Raw genomic sequence first — 25,526 nt, forward strand, 5'->3', positions numbered from 1 at the left:
TAAAACGTCAGTGAAATGTCTTTACCAGTGCTTACAAAATGGAGTTGAGGTGCCATCGCGGCTGCTGCTCCTGCTGTCCAAAAGCCCTTCTGTGGCTGATTAAAAAGAATGTGTGGAGCTTTGGGGAGGCCGTGCTACGGCAGAGCCCAGCCTGTGAGGAGAGGACTCTGGGTTTCAACAATCTGGGTTCTCTTTAGCTTTGGACAGGGACCAGTGTGAGCTGCACAATACACTTCTGTTTGAGAGAAGGACAAGTGAGGACCGCCCCCAAGTGTCTCTCTGGACATCCTGAGCAGATCAGACGCTCCAGGAGACAACATGTTAATCAGTGGTCATGAGTCAATGATTTCAGCTCAGGTTTTGAATAAATAAAAGGACAAATGAATGACAATGTATAAAATAATAATCATGAAATTTGTAGACTTTACTTTGGACAATAGCTGAAATGACACGTCATCTGTTGCTATAGTTTTTGCCTTTTAAGCACAAGCAGCCACTTTGGGTCTGTTGGCAGCAGCACTCAAACCCCAGGCAGCCTTTGTACTGTAGAGTTTGAGAGCTCGGAGAGGTCAGTGCAGCTGGAGTAGCAGCCATCACTGTCAAACTAAAACAATAGAGTGGAAGGAGATTGGGAGTCCCAAACACAACTGTGACAAGTTCAAGAAAAAGTGTGCAGAGTGAGTGCAGGCAGCACCTGTCCCTCTTAAAGCCATGTCCCACAGCCCATGGTGCTCATGGAGCTCATGAAGCCTCTCTCATGGTAAAGGGGGAGTGGGCCGCCCAGCCTGCCAGCCCACCACGGGGAATTTGTTTATGTTTCCTCACTGCCAAGTTCCTGTCAGAAGGCGCCCCGAAGAGGAACAGCAGGCTGCTCATGTACAGTTAGCTACGCCCTCTCCTCTGTGCATGGCTCTGTGTGCACAATATGGGCCGGGCCTTTGAAGAAACACCCAGATCTGGGGAGGTCGCAGTGACTAGGACTCACACACAGACCGACGTCATGCTTTATGTCTGCTCTCTTCTCAATTCAAATGCTGAAACATTGTACCAGGCTTTTTTACCACCACAAATGGTATATTATAATGGTACCTTTTATTGAAGCTTCAGTTGGTTTTGCTAGTGGTTACTGGTATTATAAAAACAAGGAAATACCACATGAAACACTATAAACAGAATAAACAGGACTAGTGTATTTGCAACCATTACTATGTGTAAAATCTCAATTATCTACAATAATGCTAAACAGAAAATAGCTCTGTGGCTTTTCAACACAGGCAGTGAATTATGACAATAGAATCCTGCTCATTAAAGCCTTGTATGTGAGTGTGTTTTTTCAGTCCTCGTCTGTGTGCCAACAGCACTTTGGTCCAGCGAGGTCAGCCGGTGCATGAAAGACATTCTACGGTGATTCTGAGGAGGAAGCCCCTCATTTGTCTTTGCATCATGCATGTTTGTGCGATTGTCCAGTCAGTGTGCAGAGGAAGATCAGGTCAGACAAGGCCAAGCAGAGGGGCGTGGGACACAGGAGAGAGAGACAAGAGGAAGTGATGGACAAAAAAAGAGGAAAACCAAAGGCCTAGCTGGAAAAGTGTTCCACCGAGTGGCTGGAGGAAACGCAAAAAACAGGAAGCAATTGATGTCAGCTTGGATGTGGAGAGCGCACCCACTGCCTGTCACGTGGTGGCACATTTCAGCACAAACTGTGTTTACGCACACATCTCAGATAACAGCGTCAGCTGAGAGGAGGAGGCACAGGGGAGAACTGCTGCCTCAATGACATTCATGCAGGCTTGTCAAACATCTCCATTTTTCATGGCGCTGCCTAAAAAAAAACTGTGGGTGGAGTGAGCTCTGACGATTGCAAAATAAAGTTGAGTGAGCAGCTGCGATGGTGCACAAACTGCACAAGTGAGGAAGCACACTGCCACAGTAAATATTCAAATGCCACGCAATGAGATATGTAGCAGAAAGCCCAAGTGAGCCTCAAGTTGTGCAGTCAAGCACAAAGCTGTACACTTCTGACAAATCTGACAAACGCAACTTTAATCCACGCCTTCTGTCGAAAGTCATAAATGCCTAAGAGTTATTAAAACTGTCAGAGCCACAAAAAGTTTACTCCAAAGATAAAAAAGTGGATCAAAAACGTGAAGTGAAGTGACAATATGGGAACCATGAATAAACAAGACATCTCTCTGGAGATAGAAAGTCAACAGTGGTCTGAGGAGAGGGAGAGGCACAGCAGCAGAGCGACCTACCGCACACTGAGTGTGAATCATTAAAAGCATGTGTTCCACATCAACTGCTGGGGCCGCGTCCCAACCCACTTATGAATGCTATCTGAATGATGGTGGAGAAGAGGGCTTTAATAACGCTTTATGTGGAGACAAGCCGTGAGGTCAGGAATACACGTAAAACACTGAAAAAGGCTGTGCCCTGCCAACTCTCCACATAAAACAAATGAAGCAGCTAATATTTTACAATCATGTGAAACTATGTTCTTCATAAAACATGGGCTGAAAATGTGCATTGGTTCTACACAACAGCTATCGTTATTATTTTCCTGCCAAAACTGTTAGTCATTTCCATAGTGTACATTGAACTAAACACAGACAAGTGCAATCACAAGACAGACATGTTTACAGTGGTAACTATGGTTACTGTACTGTTTTCTCTGATACTGAGATAAAAGATAAGGAGTAGCCTGTAACTTTTACTGTAGTCTGGGTTTGAACAAAGGCAGATTTATGAAGCACAATGAGCGACTGACCAAATAATTTAGTCCCCCCCCCCCCCCCCCCACTAGTAGTTACTTATTATGTTTGTTTTAATCAGATCAGTAAAAAAGAAAACCTTAATAACAAAATTAACCTTACTGACGTCAGCACACTAATGGTTTATTTTTTTTTATTATATGTAACTTTGATTGCCCAATCCACCAGTGCCTAGTGCCAGACTGTGTCTAGGCCAGCTCCTAATGATGAATATCTGTTTCTGCTTGGCCTTTGTCGCTTTAACATGACGGAGCAAATCTGCCCGTTTCCATATCCAACTATGATGCAACCAGACCTAATGCAGCATGAAAGTCTACAAAACAGAACAAATGGTCTAAGTAGAACTTAGAAGTACACCTCATTTAAAATGGTTTCTCAGGCATCATATGATACCGACTAAAATTAAATGAATGCTCTTGCTCGGAGCGCTAAAACTGCTCTCTACAGGTGTGGCGATGGCAGGGTGACAGTGAGGAGGAGACTGAGTGACGAATGCCAAAATCTTAGTCATGATCCTGACCACAAACCCATCATAATGTTATGTACACAGAGCAGGATGATTTTGCTCCCCACAAACTCAAGTGTGGAGTGCGAACAAGTCCAATTACTGAGAACTGACAGAAGCGTCACATTCGGGCTTATCCCCAAAAACGTCAATCTGGCCCTGAATCGATTGCAGCTCCTCAGCTCTGAAGAGAAACAGAGAGAGAGAGATATTTGAAACCGGGAGCTTTGTGGTCCTTATCCACATGTTGCAGACTGAGTGACTCCCCCGGCCCCTTTACTTGGCAGCAGACCACTTCCAATACGCCGAAAACTCTTACGGGCTTTTTCCTTCCTCAGCTTGAGCCGTAATGACTCCGCCTCTTTCCCGACACATTTTCCCAATCTGCGTCTGTGGGCTTGGACATCATGTGAAAAGTGGAGTGAAACAGGGCTTTTGTGGTGTGAGAATTACCTAGGGCCGTGGCGAGCACAGTAGCGCTTATGGCCACAACTCAATTACTGCAATGTGAATCAGGTGGCAGTCGAAAAATTCCCCTTCACCGGACGCAGTAACGCAGGGGACAGATAGATGCCTCCATTGGTCAGAAGACAGAGCTAATATAGTGTGTCATCGCATATTAGCAGGAAAGATATGCCAATGATAAGAAAAAAAAAAACACTAAGGAATGTATAACTTAAACAACAGTGATCCTACATGCTATAAATGTGATCCCAGGTTTAAATATAAAACGCCACATGACAGTCAGACGCTCTGATAAATAGCACCTTTGTGTGGCATGCGTTGTGGAAAAAAGGTCAAAACAATTCACTGAAAATAACAGGAAAGTGGTTTAGTGATGTACATGTTTAAAAAGGGCATTGAAAGAGAAAACAGATGTAGTATAAATGTCAAGTACAGCTATGCACCGACTCATTTTAATCAAGACAGACATTAATTTCTAATTATCAATAATCATCTTCAGTCTTTCTAACTGAGAGGTTTGCAGTTAATCCTCTGCCGATAAAATCATGAAGTTTGGGGAACTTCTGAGGAAGAAATTTTACTTTTTATGTTAAGTGGCTGCATAAGTCTGTGTCGTTCATGTTCTGGAAAATACAAAATAGAAATTTTATTTGTTTTTTATTGAGGCCAAATAAAACTGAACTGAAAATTGTGATTGATTAATACAAGAAAAATCATGCTTGTTAGCTTTTTTGTGAGATATAATTAGCAAATTGCAGTTTGAAACATCTGAAAAGAAATGTACTTGTTTGTTTTGCATTTCCTGAGAACTGAGCGGTTTGTAAAAATGTTCAAATGCAAGAATGATTTTTCCTCTAGACATTTGTCCCTTCTGCTGTTCTGTGTTGAACATTAAGCGAAATGCTACGTCGAGACAGATGTTTTGTGACAGGCGTGGTAATGAGTGCGTTTTAATTGGGGCATGATCTGACAGTAGTACGAAAAGTCCCTCCCTGCAGACCAAAGTGACCTTGATGTCATTTTACAAGCAGCGAAAGAATTTCACACTAATTCGTGAACACAAGCGACTCACACAGCCTTCATAAGTACTGTTTTAACATTATGTGTCCATCTAATGTGCCTCTTTGGGCTACAGACGCTATAATTAAGACGTTTCCCAGTGAAATACAATGGAGCAACACTTGATACAGTTTTAATAGAAACCACTTGTGTTATGTTATCCACTGAAGCTAAATCTAGGCCGCCTGTTAAAAGCCTGTAAAACAATTTAAAAGATCATCACCATCAGCTTCAACGATTTTATGGCTAAGTAGTTATTTTGGGAAATAGCAAGAGTGCCGCAAACATGTAGCAATAAGATATGACTTAGGCTCATAAAGCTCGACTGGGAGTCAGGGACTAGTTACAGTTTTAACTTCAAAGGCTGTAAGAACAGTAATACTACTGGGCATATGCTGAATTGTTCTTCAGTATGTGCAGTAACCAGAGCTGTTTTATGCAATAAATGATACCCATAGTTAGAGATCGTTCCATATGGATTGGCGATAATAATATTCTATATTGTTGACACAGTGTTTACAGTTTACATGTATTGGGATATCCAGTAATTTGCTGCACGATTGTGGAAACATATAGTCATATTTTCTTGCCTAAACACTTTTTTCATTTTTACTCTCTTCATTGTTGAGTCAATGTGATGCCTTCTACAAACATTATCCTGTCTCCTTTGGTTCTTATTATAAAACCTGCAAAAACTGTAGTAAGACTGTGACAGAACAAACATGTTCCGAAATGCATACGATTTCTGTTTTAGTTAATATTCAGACTCTCTGCAGATGTGAAATCTTTCAGTTAAACAAACCTCGTAACAGCCTGACATTCTTGTTCATCTAAATACTTGGGTTGACAATGAGCAGGGCTCCGGTCTAAAAGTGACAGACGTTTACACTGTGAGTAGGAAGTGTGTCTGGGTGGGCAGGGGCTGGAAGTCACTACACTGATGAAAGTGGACAGGAGTCGCCAGGGGTAATCACGTCTCCATCCAAACTGATGGGAAGCAACTTACAGCACAAACTCACCTGAGAAGCGCATGGTCACAAATACATTGGTAGAGACACACACATACAGCAGGTCAGACAGTCTATCTGCTTTTCCAATGCACCTCAATATACTGCACCACCTAGACCACGGCTTCAATAAGAGGAAGCAGGAAAGAGCAATACAACAGAGAAGTTACAGCACCATATGGATTCCATGCCCTGCTATGCCCATCAGCTTAAGTTGCCTCTTAGTTGTTTCTAGTGTGAGGATAAATAACTGTGCTTAACCATTTTGAAAAAACATTGCTATAGTTCATTATTGCACTGAGGTCATGTGAAGATAAGAACTGTCATTACTATGAAACATAGATATATGTCAAGACAAATACATGATATTCTGAACTATCATAGCAAACTAACTGCCCTAACTAAATAGGACAAGTCCTACTGATAGGGCTAATGTCAGGACTTGTTACCCAGACAACACCCTGGAAGGACGCTCATCAGAGTCTTGAGTGTGCACTGTGCCAAAAGGTCTGGCTGGCCTGTGCACCAGCAAAGAGGAGATAAGTCTGAAACATGGTAGCCTCCCACTATAGTCTGTGTATAAAACTCATTGTATAGGTGTACACATTTACTCTACATGGCAATGTTGACACATACTCCTTGTACAAGTATTGCTTTCTTCTACTTGATTAAGTAAATTCTCTGAACCTTATTTCTCTTTCAAGTGTGTTCCTTATCTAAGCAAATACGAGCAAACACAAGAGGAAAAGGCTGATTTCCTCAACACTAGTATAACATGTATAGGCTATAACATACTATTTTGTTAGGTATGTGAATTTGTTTAAGACATCAAATATTACTACTGGTAAGTAAATAAGTAAGTAAGTCCCCAATTATATAGTGCTTTTCACAGACATTTTTGTCACAAAGACGCATTACAGAGCATTACATTCAGCATATATTATTCATTTACTCTATACCTGGTGATAGTAAGCTACTGTTGTAGCCACAGCTGCCCTGGGGCAGACTGACAGAGGTGCAGCTGCCATGCCAATCGGTGCCAACGGTCCCTCCGACCACCACCATCACTTACGCACACACCACTTTCATACTAGGCAATGTGGGTGAAGTGTCTAGCCAATAGCACCAGTGCTATTAACAGACTATTAACTGTTCTTGGAGATGTGCAGCAATGTTTTGGGTATCTACCCTGGAAACCTAAGCCTTACATTAGAAAAGGTTATGTGCCGCAGTATGCTTTTACTTTCTGTCTGGAAACTTGAACAAAGTGAGAAACAGCAGTGTCATTTGATTAAATTCTACATGGGGCTTACTAAGTGACACCTCTAAAGCTAAAGATACATTGTCTGATAAAAAAGTGCTTATGGGTCCAGAGCAGAGCCATAGTCAGAGAGGATGTGCTGCCCTGCAGGGAGAGTCATGAGCTCACATTAAAAGAGACACAAAGTGTTGTTTTAAGTCACTTCTCTTGAACTCCACAGGCAGTGCAGTGTTCTCCTCCTCCTCCTCCTCCTCCTCCTCCTCTCTGACTGAGAGCTGGAAAGCCCCTTCAGTCACACATAGATCACATAACCTCTGCTGACACAGGACCACAGCACTCCCCATGGACAGATGCAGATTCACACACGCTGGCCAAGGCCGCGCACCGCCATTGTCCTTCAGAGTCATCCAAACAAAACAATGAGGAGGGTCACGCAAGGCCCCCTGTGGAATGGTAAATAAGCAGCGAGAGTGAGAGGGCCTGGGCCCAGTGAGGGAGCACAGACTAATCCACTCTGACAACACAATGTGGAACACCAGTCAGAAATATGATCATCTAGGGGCAGGTGAATTCTGCTAATGTCCAATCATTCAACAAGATTCTGACAAGACCTGTGTGGAATAAGTGTCAGCTCTGTGATGTACACAACAAAAACAATGATGTAAAGCAGTATGTAAATGAGCCACTGGTACAGGCGCAGAGTTATGTTATCACTGCTGTAGCACTGTGCAGCTACACTTACACACAAATATTAGAGCATTCAGCAGGTTATAGTGAGGAATCAATGAACAGGATTAGGACTGGCACAGTAAGCAAAGGGTGCAGCTAATGCTAATCATGCATTAGTGCTGAATGAGCCTTATTACAACATCAGCTTTGTTGTCATTATTCATCTGATACTAAATTATGTTAATTCAGACTTTGCTTAGTGATAATAGGGGCTCCACAAAGGACTGGAGGGATAGCCCCACTGCCCGCTGCCCTTTCATATGTTAATAGGGAAACTGTTTTGGGTTTACTGGCCTGGTTGGAAATGATTTAGGGCGACACTTTGCTCTGAGCCTTTATGTTTGGGCTGTCTGTGGGCTCATATATCACTCCGATCATTAATCAATTAGCGTCTCTGAGCCACCTGTCGGACACATCGGTGCACAAAACATTCCAGCCCTTGGGCAGTTGCTAGACGATGATCATCAGCAGCAATGCTATTACTTGCGTGGCCTGGATGCCTCGCCCCCTCCCCTTTATGGTAATATCCTGATGGATTACATAATCACACCCAAACACTGGCTGCAACAACCAGGGTTCCACTCAGAGAACCCAGTCACAGTCCAGCTGCCATAGCGGTTATTTTTAATGGAGCTCCCATCCATATCAACTGGACATTTTTTGACTACACATTTGCCCTCCACTGCCATAAAGTGAAAAGACTGAGTAGAGAGCAATTGATAGCGACCTTGAAGGGGAATCAATAAGCTGATGGCTATTCAAAAGTGCTGAATGCACACTGACTCCTGCGTCCCACATTGTTTTAAATGCAACGGCCTCCAGTGGCTATTGATAGTTGCTTTGTATTGATGGGGCATCACAGCAGCCAAACACACACAAGATGGAAAGGTGTAAGTTATCAGACGCTAACTAACATTGGAAAGAGCCCAGAAGTAGTTTTGTTCACAGACGAGGGACTTACTGCTGACTTGCAGAAGTCCACTCTAAAATGCACTTCTGGATGCTTAGGATGCACAATGACACTGTTAAGGCCCATTTATAGCCCTTCCCATTTAAATGAATGTATTTTTAAAACAGCAAGAAAGTTCCATTTTACAGTAAAATAATGTACCCCACAATGGTAACCATTTGTATTGTGACAAAGCACCAGAAAAATAACATGAAACTCCACTTGTGTGTAAAGGCCATCTTGCCAAAAGACAATCTTTTTCTCTCAGGCATGCCTCGCTGACAATCCCCAATGCCCCTGCGTCCTCCCTGACACCCTAAAAGCCTTCACACTTTTGTTACTTGCAGAAACATTCATACAAGGGGCTGACGAGATAAAGTGGAACTAAAATTAGAGCCTAATCTGCTGACTCTGAATGTGTGGACATGGAGAAAGTCGATTTGTCAAGCCTTGATTTAGCTGTATTCTTCAATTATGAGAGTAGCACTTTCACGCAGCTTAGCACTACCGCATGGCTCGCACTGAGTAGTTTTAGAGTGCCTGGACAAGGACTAGGAGAGAGCATGTAAATATTAGCATGAGGCTTACTTTGCATTGTGCTGCCTTTATTGAGTGCCCTACCTGTGTTCGGACTGTCGATCTTTGGAAATGGCATTCAGCTTCAAAAGAAGAGTAAAAAACTGGTTTAGTGAGGGTTTTACTCAAATCTGGGCCAGTGTGGTACAAAGTGTACCAGGAACACCAGATGCCTTTTTTCTTTTAAATCCAACTAGTTCAGGCAAGGTGCCAGCTCCCAATATTATCAGGTGGATATTCGAGAGAACAAAAGCTCTTTTGCAAATCTTTGGGGGGAAAAAAGCCTTTCCAGAGGAGATACGCACTGTATGTGTGTGCACAGCCGTTTTCTCTGGAATTTCAAACAAATTCATTTCAAAAGATTATTTTTCTGATAATCTCGCACGGTCTTTTATTTACTTATCTTTGCGGTGTATGGGGCTAAAAACTAGCATAGATATTGGACGTACTGAGGTCAGACCAAAGCTGGGAACAAAAGCATTGGAAGCGTATCTACTATGGCACACTGTAATCACATTCCTGTACATTTAGTTCAGAATCTTCACATAAAAGGAAAATGTACGATAGACTTATGGTATCAATAGGACAAAGAGTAGATAAAGGTGCTCCACAGAAGCAGATCGGAGACAGCTGGGAGGAGGGGGTGATGGGCAAAAGGTCAAAGCTCAACCTCTTGGGTTAAGAGGTGATTAGTAGCATTCATCATAGCTCCTCTAGCTGTTCAACGAGGAGCCACACTGCTTCCCTCGCAAGAATCTGGGCGCATTTCGATGTCAAAGTCCAATAGTGGCAACCAGATGCCCCGGCGTTTATGACAAAGACAAATATTGGGATCGCTAAGTGGAAAAACATGGCTGGCATGGAACGACAGCAGCAGTGGATCGTTACATCATTTTGACTATTTAATGAGCAAAGTCTGGATCGAATCAGGAGTTTAAAATTCTGCCAATGCCAACATGAGAGCTTGTATTTCATGCTCCATGTGAGGGGCTCAAAATTGAGTTTCATTTGATAGCAAAACAATGGTTGGAGGATGAGGAGGCTGTGGTTGTGGTGAAGGGAAAAGAAAGACAACCGGTGATGAAAACCATGCAAGGTATCTCAATGCAGATGATCCTCAAAGCCATACTGACATTCAACATGGAGCTAATGACAAAGGAGTAATTGAGAGTAGGACACAGTTTGGCAGTGTCTTATCAGAGAGCACACGCCCCCAATGCACCGGCGCACAGGAAGAGAACAGCAGCTTGGCTTTGTGCTTTTGCAGCAGGGCAAGTGGATCAAACCCGGGCCAGAGTCCAGCGGGGAATCAAACTGTGGGAAGATCATTAGGACTAAAGCATGCAACAGACATCCATCAAAGTCAGCATGACAACGGCTCACAAAAATAGACTGTTTGTTTGTAGTTCTGTAATAGAATAGCTCTGGAAAGCACAAGCAAAACACAAATTAGAAGAGACACAAGCTTTGCCAGAGGTAATGAATTAGATGCATTAGGATTTTGAGAATGCTTGTAAATATGAATCTTTGTATTAAACTTTGTTTTTTATTTACTTTTATTTAACCTGGAAAGTCCCACTGAGATTAAGAATATCTTTTACAGGGGATTCCTGGCATCAGAGGGAGCCTACTGTAGATGCTTTTAGTGATAGATTGAAACTGGAGCACCCAATGGAAATGTAGGCAGGCATGAGGAGAATATGCAAACTCCAAACAGAAAGGCCTTTGCTGCCTGAGATTCAAACCCTCAACCTTCTTGCTATGAGTTGTACAGTTATTTTGTTAGCTGGAAAACCGGTAAAACTGGTAAACAAATCAATAATATAATATGTTATAGTGCCTACTTGGACTAAGGTGAACTGAGCATGTTTAGAAGTCAGAGCACATATGTTTAGGTGAAACAATAAGCAGTAAGCACACATCCAAAATGTCCCAGCCACTTCACAAAATGTTATAATATAATAATTATAGTTGAGAGGAAAATAAACAAGAAAATGGAAAGAAAAGTTTAGATTTAACTTTCACTTTCTGCAAGACAAAATGCTGCAAGAACATTACATTACTTATACAACCCTAAATAGAAAATTACTAAGTATAACACAGTAGCACCATTGTGTACTCTATGATGAGTAGTTTATGTAGTATGTTATGTAGTACTTCTTTTTTTTTAATCATGCAATTAGCTGAAAGGTCGTCATTATAATTTTAATATTTGTGACCATTGTGTGACCATTTTAATTCAAGCACAAATTATGATGTTCAAGTTCAATACAGATGTATTACAAGCCTTCAAACCATTTGTTTAGGACATCCTTAGCCTCAGCTGTGGAAAAGAAAAAGGCCGAACTGTGTGTTGGCAACATGGTCAAGCTGAGCAGGCAGTAACCAAGAAAACGAGGAGAGGCTGATGTGTATAAATGGGAGTCTGAGCAGAAATCAGCCTAAACAAGGAGCCAGGCCACGCTCAGAGGAACCTCTTGGACCTCAGTCAACACATTTCACACACGCTGGGTCTGGAAACAACACGCTGGGGGCTCCCACCTTCATTTAGATGAAAATGGACCTCCTCAAGAGGAAATAAAGCCATTTTTAACCCCCTCCCTCTCGACAAGTCAGCCTCCTGTAATGTGCCCAGTCAATGGACTGTGGGTCTATTCAAGTGAAGCAGCCCACAGCACAGCCATAAATAATGTAGGGCAGCTCACATGAAACCCTAATCACCATTGTGCTGTCACCCAACAGAGAAGATTGCTTGTTTAATTTACTGCGCCGCATCTGTCTCAGTTCTGCCCAATTTAGTTTCAGTTTCAATGGGCAGGGACTCCAGGTATTTATCAATATGGCTTTGTTCCAATGCTATGAATCAGTGCAGATGTAATGATCATGTATCTCAGAGTGTACATGTGCACGTGTTGTGCTGTATAATGTGCTGCTCATGAAGCCCAAACAAAAACAGACAAAACAATGGCGTCTGAGAAGAAGCCATCAGCACTCAATAAGCGGAGCTCATTACTGCCCATACACAGCCTACTTCATGACATTACTATTCCATTAGCCTGCCAGCATTTGCATATTGCCGTTACCTCTTTATAGGCGCACTTGATCATAACTGGCAGCCATATGCTGCATGTTGCACCATATTACAAAGTTATTAAAAACATGAAAAATGGAAAATATGTCGACATAAAATGAACTACAAACAAATACAAACAAAAGCATAAGTATGTATAGTGTCTCTGAAACAAGTGTCTTGCCAGCATCAGCAGAGCAGTTTTTTCTGGCATTTTTTATACCAAACTCAATGTACGTGGAAATCATTTCTAGTAAGTGCATAAAGAATTTGCTCCTAACTGTCACTGTTGATTAATGAGTGCACTTTCAGCTGTACAACGGTAGCCTCCACACAATTAGTCTACAATTGTTTTTAGTGCATAATTTTGGGATGATTTGGGACTGAGAACACAAGGGCGTCCTCTCAGAGTGTGTGTGTTGACAGTGATGTGGTGGGATGGCTCTTCAGAGCTCTGGCTTCACAGTGATGATAGTCCATGGACACAGAAGCAGAAGCTCACTCTCTGCTGTGTATTGAGTCCATGGAGCAGCTATAAGGCGTGTGATAACAATGCTATGAGCTGAGCTGCAGCTAGTTGCAGGAGCTACAGTGGCACTGTGGTATCATCTCTGTTCAGGACCATTATCTGGCCCCTGTGCCGTTCACTTCACACTGATAAATGTGACCCAGCTCCTCCAGCTAATGTGCAGACAGCTGCAGCAGCAGCAGCAGCTGGGTAATACACTGTCAACTGCCTCAGACGCCCACACAGGAGGCACAATGGAGAGGATTTGTTCCACTGAAATCTGTGTAAGATACTTTGCTTTGGGCTTTGCTTTGAAACTGGACGTGGGTCTGCTCATGGAACTAACACGTCAAGACTCAATAAGGGCCAAAAGAGGCTTGTCCTGAAGGAATGAAAGATGTGGTAATTCAGTAGAATTGAGACAAGTGCTGTCAGCCATTCTTAAAAAATGCAAGCTTGCACAGTGACAAGTTTGTCCAATGTCCAATTACATGAGTTAAAGTCAAAGTTTTCCTAACACAAAGGTGAGATGTGTAAATGCTGATATACACAGGTGACACTGGTGATGTGGGGAGCTGTCTGGCAGGTGCTGTGGACTGAGCTCAGAGTGATATTAACATGTGTCCTTCTGTGCACAGGGACACGACAGCAAACAGCAAAAACAGGCCAACAGAGAAAGAAGAGGTGGTGTGTAAATCCAATTTCCAGTGACAGCGTCTCAGGATCCCTGTTTAGTCAAAGAACATATCATCTGTCAGAGGTAATGGCAGTGTCCTGGGGAAAATGAAGAAAATAGAATGGAGAGCATTCATTAGGAGGCTGGGGGAGGTGTACGTCTGCACACTGTCTCCCTGGGAAAATAAATACATACACAAACCATTATTTGTGCCTTTACAAGGCTGCGGCCACTCTCCACAGATAAGAGAGCTCCAGTGCTTGTCCTATCGGTGCGATGAAGAGGTGGACTGACTGTCCAATCGACGTCTGGCAGACTGGCCTCTCACTCAGAGCTGTGGATGTACTCAGTGGCAGCAATTGATAGCATTGTTTTATGTAGAGGAGGCTGGAGAGGGATTAAGGAGCAACAATGGGGCTCTTTGAGTGGAAATGTCAACCATCACACTGGGGGACTGTCTGACTGGGCGCAGGTCCTTCTGTAAAACGCCAAGGTACAAACTGAGAGTGGAAAATAGTACGAAGCTTGTGAGGAGGCTAATGAAAGTCTGAAGGGAGGGCCAAGTGGTGGGAACAGGGAAGATGAAATCAAACAGGAGCTAACAGGTCGACAAGTTCTCTAATGAACATCATGTGCTTGAGTGCAAGAGAAACACAAGGCCTGTGGTTTATGTTCAGCTGATCTAATTGCACTGGATCAGTCCAATGAGGTTAATTTGGTTTTCTGGTCATTTCTTTGTCTGAAGCACTCTTCAAAACGTGCACAAATCATTCGCAAATTCAGCCTACAGATCAATGAGCAGGATAATAGGTTATAGGTCTTTAGCTCAGCCTCATTAAGAAAGAAGCAAATGTGGCCTGATTCTGGAGGCAAATTAACATCAGGAACCTAAAATACCTCAACCAATGATCCGTTCTGGGCCGTGTTATTATTACTCGAATTTCTTTGTAGACTCTGATAACCCCCTTGGCATTGAGCCTCTTTGAAAGTCTCACTTTTAAATCTGGAGGTGAATACAAATACTGAGTTGAAGTGAGGTGCCCTGCCACTTTAAGGCCGCGGATGAAACCGAGTTATTCTGCTGCTCTGACCTAATTGTTCTCGCTCTACGCTGTCAGGAACACTGGGAGCTGTGCACTCTGACACGTAAAGATTATTTAATACCATCAAAGCCATAAAGGGAGGAATAAAAGGAGCAAATTAACCCCCTCCGTGCCTGACAAGAGATTGTAGAAATACTGAGAGAGTGATCGGTATGCACAAGCAGACCTACCCAACTGCTGCCGGTGGAGAAAACATCACAACATCACAGCACTCGCTTTCCCAAAAACTCCCATCCCTCCGTCCCTCCCTCCCTCTCTCCTTCTCTCTCTCTCTCTCTGTGTCTCTCTTCTGGTACCAGCCCCCATCCCGCTGCTCCACTGGTTTTTCTCACACTCGCCCTGCTCCCTGAGGCAAAGTCGACGTCAGTGGGCACTAAAGCCAAACCACTGTAATATCCCAATTTGATTTTTGGACTGTTTCATTAGCAGAAAAATGCAGAAGAACATAAGCAATTTTCTTTTATGTCCTTTTCAGAGACCAACCGGGGTCAGCAGGGTTGAATCTGAAGTTAAAGGGTCTGTGCCTAATTTTGAACACTAAAGAACAGGCTTCAGAATGAATTTATGCTACGCCCATTTTATCTCACTCTGATGTTGAACCATGACATTTCCTTATTTCCAGATGGCGTTCATCATGTCATCACCTAAAAAAAAAAAAAATTACATCTATAGGCCACATTATTCAGACTTACAAAATACGAAAAAAAATAATAGCACTTACAGGCCCTTAAATTTCAACGGATTTCTGTCATAATGGTTCACAAACTAGTACTACTAGAGGAGAGAAACATGTAAAAAAAAAATTGCCAACATTGCAATTCTTGTTTTGGAGATATGCAAAATTATAATATAAAGTTTATCATCTGCTAACTAGGCTGCAAACATTTATTCATAATATTGTCTGAATATCATCATCATGATAATCCTTTGAGATATCGATTTGTCAATATCACCCATCTCTACAAGACTGTACATCATTCAACAAATATGTTTTATTTAAGCTTGTCCAGGACTGCTGTGCAAACTGTCCAAAACCTAATACCATCTTTAGGAAAAAACAACTTCAAAGGTTCTTTACTTATATTTAAATAATTTAAAACATACACTGAGATATGAATGTAGTCAAAACACTGGAGTGTGTAGGTGGTATGGGGGCTGACGTGTTTACCATTAGGCGAGCGCCGGATGACACCTCCCTGCTGTCCTGTCACCCAATGGAGCTTCTTGAACCTTCTAGCCCGTGTACATGTTGTATAAGTGTACAGTGCAGTTGAAAGTGATAAGTGGAAATAAGACAAACTTAGCGTGTGAGGCAGTGACATCCCCAGGCCAAGGGAAAATTGAGAGGCGCGCTGAATCAAAGCCACATGAATCTTTGTAAGGGTTAGTTTGGGCTTTTATCCCACTGCAGACCGCACCAAATCTATTTAAGCCAAGGCAAACTGGACCACTCAAAAACAACCAATGTCCACACAGGGGCATGTATTTCAAATAGTATGCAGGAAGTTCTACTAGAACATGCCAGAGCTGTGCACAAATATATTCTGGCCTTTACATAATAGCCATAAACATACAGGATATAGGAATCAAACTCCAAACAGCTCCTCTGCTCCTCTCTGATAAAAAGATAAAACAAGCTAACCAACTTTGTCCTCCTATTCCAGCACTGTGAGCCAGTCACAATAACAAAATTTAAAGTGCAACATATTGCTACAGAAAATCTTGATAAAAGAATAATATTCAAACTGCTTTTAGCCACTGACACAAAAAATCCAAAGGTGAATATTCCATTTTCTAAATGTATTACATTGTTAGAAACATCAGCTGTGACAATTACAATCCTAAAGGAAATACTTAGTATTATAGTGAGTCATCAAAGTTGCATACTCAACCCTCTACAGCTCAAATCTAACACAAACGTACACATACACATACAGCTCTAAAAAATCCAATTCATGATTCATTCAATTTTATTGTATACATGTTTTGAAGAGTTGCATCTTGTGTTTGTTGAAATACATTTCCAGTATGAAGTGCAGGAGAGCATACAATTGTTTTGAGAGCAAATACAGGACTGTACACCTAATATTTATTACTTGGCATATACTAGTTTTGGACATAAAGTAAGAGCTAGATTATCTTCCCATTTCACCATAACTTTATTTAGAAAAACACAGAATGTACTATCATTTTATAACACTACTTCCGTTCTGTGTTGCAGTGGCAAATGTGACAAATAAAGCCCTCCAAAACAGTCACAACTGACTCACCAGCCCCATGTTTAAAAAAGAAGAACGGGAGAAAAAAATTGTCCTTTTGAGTGTCATTCACACTTGACTTTACAATGTGCAGAGGAAAAAGGTCGTGGTGTGGGGGCCTGTGTGTGTGTGTGTGTGTGTGTGTGTGTGTGTGTGTGTGTGTGTGTACCACAGCGTCCGCTACCATGACACATTTAGTAGCATGTGAAACCAAACCGTGCAAGGCCTTTGACTGGCACCGCTCATGTGGAGGCAAACTACTTCCCGTTAACAGAGACTTTGACAGAATGCTGCATGTGCTACACTATAAACTAGCTATGCAGAGTAAAGAATGTGCAATGTGGTGAGATGGACAAATGAAGATTTTAGATTCATGCAACATAAAAGTAGGAGTAGCAGTACACAATGTTAGTGAATTTTTGTATTGGCAATTGTTCACAATCAGAGATAATCAAAAATGTCCTTGTTTCCTTGCTCCAAGTACCCATCACCCATTCAAACTCACAACCACCATTCAAATCCATCCAGTATGCAGATGCTAAACGTAAGGTATATTGCCCAAGGACATATAACAGCAGTATGCAACAATGTGAGCATGGCTACGAAGCATTGGTTTACTTTAAACAGCCAGCAGCCATTATATCATACATCATAATGCTGTCTTATCTGGAAAGTTGACATTTCAAGAATGGGTTATTTTTCAATTTCTGTTTAGTTTAAGAAAAAACACCAACCTCATTTGACTCTGTCACCCCTGAAAACTAAGCTACCATACTAATGGACAAAACTAAACACGACTGGGTGAGAAAATCCTCCACCAAACAAAATTTCTCACTCAGCTGAATGCCCTCAAACTCCTCACGCTATGAGTGTCCCAGGTCGTCACAGAAAAGGGCACCTATTTTCCTCTAATGCTCCCCACCTTATAAGAAAGCCCACACTGCCACCTCAACAAAGGGGCGTTTTTAGACATGATCAAGTACCACTGAGCAAATTACACACCCTCAAACACACAATGGAGCTCTGTTTTTAAAAGTGGATCGCTCAAATTAGAAATACACATCTCCAAAGTACTTGTTAGCATTTTAAATGGTAAGGTAATAAGCACTGCAATCTGTGGTTTTACTAGACAGCATTAACGTTTTACAAGGTAACACTGCTGGTTTCTGATGCTGCGGGGGATGTAATTCAAATGTTATAACACAAAGATGACATTTCATGTGCACAGATATAGACACCTCAAATTGCCACATTATGTTGACAAGGTTTCATTAACGGTGGCAACAAATTAGGGGGCATATCTGTCACCTTCTAAGTCAAAAATGCTCTTGTCCCTGTGTAGTGTCATCAGGTTTCAGCTGAACACTCGAGTTCATGTAAAGAATGCAGGCTGTGGCTGCCTCTCAGTGAGCTGCCTGAATATACACACCACTGAACAAGGGAAGTATAAGCTGATAATCCCAACTAGTGACAATGCACCTAAAATGAACAAACTTTACTTTAGAATGCCAACAATAAAATGCCTATTAGGTCAAGTATAAGAGGTTACATATACGCTGTTTTCAACACAATATCTGTGCACATTTCCCTGTTCAGACTATGAAAAACATGGTCAAGAAAGAGTGCGCCTCTTGAGATAACAGTCTATTCAGTCTATTTATTGGCACTTTTCAGCGGTTCAAAGGTGGACGGATAGCAGACGGTTTGTATAATTGACATAAAGAAACTGTCATCGCTGATAATGTCTTTCAGCGATAGTGTTCTGTTCGAGCTGCCCCAAAAGGCACGACGGGACACGATGTCACTATAATGAGCATTTTGAGACACGAAAATCTCAGAAAAAAATAAATAAAATAAATGAATAATGTAACAAAATAAATACAGTTAAAATCCAAATTCTCGTGCGTCATTTTACGCCCTTTACATCCTCGGGCGAACAGGTTAGATGTTTTTGACACGATATTCCGATAGGTCTTGTTAAAGCCAAGTCGTGTGCGCATGCTGTCAAATGTTGACAGGCTGTCAGTGACAAGTGCAGAGGAATACCTGGACCTGTTGACTCCTCCTCCGGGAGCTCTCTCGGGCTTTTGCTGCTGGAAGTTAAGCGGGCGCAGCTGGAACAGTCCGTTGCGCGACTCTTTTCAAAGTTTTTCCGTTGTCTCTCAAATGTCCGGACAGCGACAGCCTCCGCTGTGTTGAGAAGAATTATGTTCCTAGAAAATCACAGGTAAAACGACGGCGCGCCGCTGTCACACAAAAGACAAGTTTGGCACAGCTTTCGCGCAGGCAACCATTGCAGTCACGTTCTCTGGCTGTGAAATCCAACACCAGCGCAAGCCACGCCCCTTGCCTTTTATGGGGAGCAGCCCTGAAAAGTGGACGTCCCGCTCTCTCCGGATATGACTTAAAATGAAATAAAGCAGGCAAAAAGGCGTCCAGGACCATATTTAGTCTTGAACTGTTCTAAACATAATTTATTTATGATCAACTAATATCACACTCTCAGGTCTGATTCAATATCGTTTCTAGGAGCAATAGATTTACATTTTAAATGAGTTTTTGAGTCACTTATGTATAATTAGGATATAATTGTGTATTGTAAAATAAATGTACTATGAATAGGTAACTGCAAATTCAGACGCTGCCTTGAGATTGTAATGAACACTTCCATTTTTCAATTTCTTCATTTGACTGGAGCCATATTAAAAAGTCCATGACACAGATGTAGTATGCGGTGTTAGCCCTACATTCTCCCTTACATACACACACTCATTCATACATCAGGGTACATCAACACAGGGGTAGGGTGGCTGAAAGGTTTTGCTTAAAGACACAAGGACAATGCACTGGTTTGATCGAGGATTGCTACTGTGTTCTCCCAAATAGTAGCCTATTAAAGAGTTTGGGAAGAGCTTCAGGTCTCAAAGATAAGCTTATAATATCACTGTGGCATAACAGAGATTTTAGGATTTTATTTAATCATGACTTGTTGCATTAAATTTTAAACAACCCAGCAGCCCCTGCCTACCTCATGGCATGACTCCACTCAGACCAAAGTGCTGAGAACACCATTTAAGCTTCTAAAATATGTTTTCAAGTTGTCACTGACAGTTTGTCCAGCACATCAACGTTGGGCTTTCCTTGCCATGAGTTTCACAAACATTGGGTTAGGCACTAAAACAAATTGACAGGATGTTGAAGTCTGAGCATTGCATAAAAATTTTTACATATATGTGACATATATTACAATTTGCAAATATGACATTGTAAATAAATACAAAAGTATTTGCAATTCATTTTTCATTCATTTTTTTAATACCATTCTTTTTTTTATACTTCAGGCTAGTAGCAATATATAGACAGAATTGCTGGTTAGTAGCAGTGAAAAGTGGGTGGAATAAGGTGAATATTTTAAGAGATACAGCTAGCAGCTCTTTGATTGATATTGCCTTTGCATTTTGTAGAACCAAATAGCTATTTGTGACTACCCTAAACCATTGGTTCCCTTTTTTCTGGGGACCCATATTTTAAAAGTCACAAACCTTCGCAACCCAAGTCAATATACATTATTCGTAAATCACAAAATGGTTGTGGATTTGGAGGTGGAAGGTGGATTTGACCATTATTGAACATTAATGAGGATATTTTATTGTTGACTGAGTGATCGTGTCTCTCTGAACAATTAATTGAACCAGCAATAAAAAGGTATCCATAAGTAGCCTATTTGGACATTAAATGTAGCCCTGCATATTGCAAACCTACATGCAGATTGTGACAAGACGACCCAAAAAAAAAGCTCTTGCAACCCCCAGTGTTTGGGAAACACTGCCCTAGAAGAATGAGAGATTTGGTGGGTGGGGCTAACAGTTCAAACTAAAGTATGTTTGTCATTCACGGTTCAAAATCAGAAACATGGCCTTTAATGCTCTTAATATAATCTCATGTTCTGCCTGAAATATAGTTTTTTTGTGTAAGAAAGCCACTGCTACTTCACACATACTGCTCCAGTGGTTAAGTTTCCACCCCAGAAAGCAAACTTTAGTGACAGGTGGTACATTTGAAACCGCTTGTCCCATATGATTGGACAAAAGGGCCACGAGACAGTTGGTGACAGACTCCTGCCTCCATCTTTCCCCTCAGAGCACTGACACGGCTACAGAGAAAGTGTGAGCGACAGTATCTATCCCCTGCCTGCCTCCCCCGCTAGCTTTAAGGCTTTCTCAAACCCAAGCCGTGAGTGGCACTAAGCTATGTCAGTTGTCACACATCAGCACACCGGTGAGGAATGCAGCGCTGGGGGCAGATGGTTTGGTTGTGACATGGGACGCGAAGGCATGCAAGTTACCGCGGGCCGGGGGACTCGTCAAATGCTAAAAGTATGTACTGCTAGAGTGGCCGGTGTCAGAGGAGAATGGCTGGAGATGGAGCTGTCTAATTTCAGTGGAGGGTAACAGGTGGAAGTGGGGCCCTACGTCATGTAAATAGCCATCGCTGGACTGCAGTGTTGGGATTTGACTTGTGTGTATCTTTCATAGTTCCATGTTGGCTATAAGGCCTCTAGGGTCTCCTTATCTCTGCTACATCCTTATCTTGTAGCAACACTAAGTTAGAGCAGTCGAATCTTAATGCTGTTTGAGAATAGCTAGTTGAATCCTTTAGTTGAATAAAGAATGCATGTATACCGTAGCTATGGGCCTTGTCAGGCTTAAGCAACCCAGCCATGTGATACGAGTTCTATTTAATACTTTACATATCTTTGGAGTGTATGGTGGCAGAAGCTGGCCTTGTAAAACTAGAGCATTAAATGTAGTGCCTAGCTGCAGCATAGATATGGAAAATGTGAATTTGGTCATGCCTTGGTGATCCATGGCTCTAAATGTACCCAGTCTGGTTCTGAGCAGCATCATGGCGTGACTAAGACTGAAAGAGGAGCCAGTCGTTGACATGAAGGACTATGCGCAGAACGCATACACCGAAGTTTCTCTTGTACAAAATAGACTGTATTAATGCAGGGGTTGACAGTCAGGGTTAGCATGGCAGATTTGGCTTCAATTCCTATGTTGTAATCACAGACACATTACCACATTAAGCACTGTCATCATTATCCACACCAAAATTAACAAGTGTAAATTGTACAAGGATATGTGTATATATTTTTAATGACACAAATCTAAATGAGTCTGGAGGTCAGAAGTCAGTACTGTCATAATGTCTGGATGAGTAGTAGTAGTAATCAATTAATGTGCCATTGAAGTCAGTGGTTTATCTGAAACCATATATTCTACATTCTTGTGATAGTCAAAAGAGTGACGCTGAAGTTCATCATTCTTATATCTACAGATGCTCTGTTTGTTAAAAAACTACTTGAAGTCATTCCTCAGTTACACAACAGACAATAAGGACCACTATCAGCCCACTGAGAAAGAAAAGCTTTTTTTTTAATGATCGCACTTGTCTCTGTAAGTGAAATTCTTAACTTGGCCTTGACATTTACAACCTTTTGGAGGATGCATAGTATACAAATGCACATGATTAAATATTGTATGTGGTTTCTCTGATAAATGTTGTCAAAGCCAGCGGCTTGTACTTGCGTGTGCTTATTGTTACAGAACTAGTGCAGTGTCTCTCATGTTTCACTTTACAAGGCACCCCCTGAACCCTTAGCAGGTGCTGTGTTTCCTGCCTGAGTGGATAACATTAGCCACCATGATCAATACTTTTCTCCCCTGCGTGACGCCTTATTCCAGGTGTCAGGACTGGCCACATTCAAAGCAAAAAATGGTGTTGTGTAGAGATGCTTTTTACTGTCCAGCTTGTCACCCACAGCCAGGATAGACATTTCCAATCCCCTAAATGTCAGAAGACAATTACAGCCAGGCCAGCTAATGCAGTGGGGCAACATGAGAGCCTGTGGGCCTGACGTCAGCATGGCCAGCGGTCTGCAAGTCCTTTATTGGGTATAGATTTGAAAGGGATCTTGAGAGCGAGTAGACTGGAGCACCACCATAGTGAAAGTGCCAAGGCTTAGTGGTCAATCACCATCCTATACAGAGTCCCTTGGCTTTTAATTCCTCCAGCCTGCCTGGACTGCCTTAAACCACATATTTATTTGAATCTACCAGCAGCCAACCATTCATCACCACACGACTCCCCTTTATTAGCTTGTCATCTGTAGTCAGTTGTAATGGAGAAAGAGTCAGGCGGCCTCTATAGCAAAGCACTTAACACTGAGGGCTACACAACTGGTGAAAAACTGGTTCTGAATAGGCACTGAAGTAAGTGTTTTTAACTTGTGGTCAAGGACCGTATTAAAAGGCCACATACTGTAACTAACACATTGTAAGCTTAAGAAGAATAAAGATGAAAATGAGTAAAAAGGGAAAAAAAAAAAAACACAGATGAGATTTTATCAGTGGCATGGAACTGGTTAGCGGAGCCCCCGAAGATTCCTTTGAACTGTGAATGGCTGTTAAAAACTGACTTTTTCTCCACGAGCATGCCTCCATCTCAGAAACAAGCAACTTCTGAAACACACACACAACGCCACTGTATGGTCCGCCCTGCACTCCGAAATCTCACCTGCATGAGAGAAAACCTATTATACACTTTAATTTTCTCCTTCTCATTTTTTCCCCTCCTGGCGAAAAAAAAGAGATGATTTTTCAAACCTCTGACAGCCGAGCCTTTCGCAGGATTTAGTCCATCTGAAAACATGTGGTAAGCCTTGTGGAATGTTTCAAATGACTCCCAGATGTGGGCCGTAGACAGGTTTAACCCATTCTTATCCTCATCCTGGAAGAGAGATATGGAGCGAGCCACTACGGTAGACTTTGAGCAATATCACACAAAAAAGGTTTAGGCCTCTCCGTCGAGTTGTGTTACTTTCAAAGTATTAGAGCGCACCGAACTGTGGCTTAATGTAATTTGCACTAAAGCTAAAAATGGAAGTTCTCTTATGCTGCATTAGCCAAGAATAAAGAATGCAAGAAAGCAGCTTTTTTCCAGATGACTCAGCAATCGCACAGAGACCTGACCAGAGTTGATAGATTCACCTTTAGAGACTACTCATATTTTGGGCACAGTCTTTTCCCCCTGTGCAGTAAAGTCAGTGTATCCACACTGAATCATCTGTGTTTACATGTGATTAGTTTTGATGAAGCATGTTGTGTAGTAACACTCCCAAAAATGGCAGTTGACTGTGATGGTATTGCGGAGAAGCTTGCCGACTAAAAGGGGTGGAGAGAGCGCGCCCCTTGATATCCTATGAGCAACAAACTCAAGTGACCCCTTCTGTATTCGTCCCTCCTTCTTTCTCTCTCTTTCCTTCACTCTTCTGTACTCTCCTCTCCCCTCCCTCACTCTTTCTCTCACCGGCTTAGCCAACTGTGAAGCGCTTGTCCAACACACCCGTCAGTCTGCCAGCTAGCACGTTGGACTGGCTCCCATTATACACAATCATAACAGACAGAGAGGGAACATGCAGACAGCAGATAGAATTGCACCAATACTAAGGGGCAGGGAGCTCTGGCAAGGAAAGCATGTGCGACGAAAAAACTGAAAATGAAGAGAGAGAGAGAGAAGCGGTCGGGGAAGAAGAGATAGTTTTATACTCTGGGCTCTTAGTTGGATACCATAGGCCATGTGAGGCTAAAGCTGACAATGAAGCACATGTGGATGCACCGCAACTACCCCTCTTCTACTACCCCCCCATCTCTACCCACAAACCTCCCCAAAGGAAAGACCAGTGCAAACAACTGCCAACTTTAAACTTTGCTTTTTATTTCTGGAGGCAACCAAGTGCATTCAGAGCTGTATGGCCGGTAGCTCAATGTTAGTCCCAGTCCCATGTATGTTGATCATTATGAAGGAGAACTTGTGGCCTCTGATCTCAAGGGAGCTGTAGTGATATTTGTGTTATTCTTCTTGGCATGAAATATTTCAGCTTTTATTGCCATCTCGTGTGCAAAAGATACCATGTGACAGTTTCGTTCTCGGACATCAGAAACCCTCACGGGGGCTTCGTGTTTTTCATGTTTTCATCGTTTAGGTCGTTTGTGGCTTTTATGTCTACCCTATTTCATTTCAAAGTCAGTCAATGTTTACAAAGCTCTTCACATTAGGAGAACACAGGCTAAGAATAGGATTCAGAAGATGACTAAACTTAAAGTATGATATAAATAATCATAAACACTGTTCCATGTTCCCAAGGTTAGTTTGTTATTTTCACTGGTCAAATAAAGAAAAAGTGGTCTGAGAGTTAGAAGAAGAGGCATCAGGTTGGAGATCTAACATATTGGAAATTTATTTACCATCATTATAGGCACTGGAGAAATGAACCCTCAAGACACTGTGAAGTATTGTCCATTCAAGTCTAGTCCAGTCCGGCTATGAATCTGTTGTAGGGAGTATTATACTCTCTGATGATGTAGTGTAAGATAAGAAGGACTGAGCTGGCAGTGTGGGGCTGGCACAGCAAAGAAATGTCTCTACCAGACATCAATTGGCTCTTTCTTGCAACGTTACCATCCTTAAAAATATTCAGACATTGTTGGAAACCCAAGTCAATATGTATTTGTTGGTTTATAACCA

The 25,526-nt window shown here is 42.1% G+C and overlaps 1 long non-coding RNA gene across 2 annotated transcripts in view; it reads right to left on the minus strand.

The window, feature by feature from the left end:
* LOC129407871 (uncharacterized) overlaps window positions 1–19,248 on the minus strand; it is an 87,751-nt gene extending 68,503 nt beyond the window's left edge. For both annotated transcript variants that reach the window (XR_008631752.1, XR_008631751.1), the window contains exon 1: window positions 18,984–19,248. This is a non-coding gene — a long non-coding RNA (uncharacterized LOC129407871). The remainder of the gene's footprint in view (window positions 1–18,983) is intronic.
* Window positions 19,249–25,526: the final 6,278 nt, after the last annotated feature.

The sequence above is a fragment of the Boleophthalmus pectinirostris genome, unplaced genomic scaffold (genome assembly GCF_026225935.1).
Source record: "Boleophthalmus pectinirostris isolate CB_2022bp ecotype Guang Dong unplaced genomic scaffold, ASM2622593v1 HiC_scaffold_14, whole genome shotgun sequence".
In the NCBI taxonomy this organism is placed as follows: domain Eukaryota; kingdom Metazoa; phylum Chordata; class Actinopteri; order Gobiiformes; family Gobiidae; genus Boleophthalmus; species Boleophthalmus pectinirostris.